Source organism: Palaemon carinicauda, chromosome 39, assembly GCF_036898095.1.
Source record: "Palaemon carinicauda isolate YSFRI2023 chromosome 39, ASM3689809v2, whole genome shotgun sequence".
NCBI lineage: Eukaryota > Metazoa > Arthropoda > Malacostraca > Decapoda > Palaemonidae > Palaemon > Palaemon carinicauda.
Genome location: NC_090763.1, coordinates 17,129,339 through 17,130,458, shown reverse-complemented (window position 1 = coordinate 17,130,458; position 1,120 = coordinate 17,129,339).

The following is a 1,120-nucleotide window of genomic DNA, read 5'->3' as shown; positions in this document are numbered from 1 at the left end:
TAGATGCAACAGTTCCTCCTTTACCTAAACCCGATGGCTCTGTCACTGACTGTCCAAAGGAAAAGGCAACCCTTTTGGCTGATGAGTTTAACAGTAAACAGAGTAATGAGAAACTTAATTTTCCTAATTCTTGTTTTCCTAAGGCTAAACTAAGTAGTTTAGCTCTCCTGATGGACCTTGATGCTTGTGGACGTGTAGACCCAAATGGTATTTTTCCTTTGTTTTTTATAAAGACTGCAGATTTCTCAGCTCCAATGTTTTCTGTTATTTTGCCTAAGTTAGCAAGAAGAGGAGCTTTTAGGACTTGTTAGAGAATGGGTAATGTTACTCCACTATGTAAATGTGTTTGTGGTAGCTCAAGTCCAACTGATTACCGCCCAATTTCTATAACTCCCATATTATCTAAAGTATTTGAATGTCTCTTGGCAAACCGTCTTACTAGGTTTGCTAGAAGTAATCGTCTTATCCCTAATTTGCAAATTGATTTTCGTAAAGGCTTTGGGGAATGTAATGCCTTTCTTACAATCTCCAATGCTGCACAGAAATCCCTTAACTGTGGTCAGGAAGTTCGTATGATTGGCCTTGATTTTAGTGCTGCCTTTAACGTGTTAATCCTGAAGCCTTTGTTTTCAAACTAAAACAGTTTGGAGTGGGTGAATCATATCTTAGCATCGTTATAGAGATTTTGAATAATAGATCGCCAAGAGTTGTTCTTGATGGGCATCATAATGAGTATAGGAATGTGATATCTGGTGTTTCTCAAGGTATTGTTGTTGGCCCAATACTTTTCATACTATATACACATGATATATGGTTTGGCCTAGAAAACAAACGTTGCATATGCAGATGATGCTACACTCTTTGCCTCAACTCCATATCCTGAATGTAGATCTAGGTTTGCTGAATCCCTTAATAGAGATCTAGCTAAAATTAGTGCATGGAGCAAATTAGGGGGCATGGAGTTGAATCCTAACAAAACTCTAAGTATGACTGTAAGTAGATCAAGGACAGTGGCTCTTCAACATTCATATCTCAACATTGATAATATTTCTTTAACTCTGTATGACTCAAAATTTTTGGTGCGATTCTCGACCGCAAATTTACTTTTGTGAAACACATT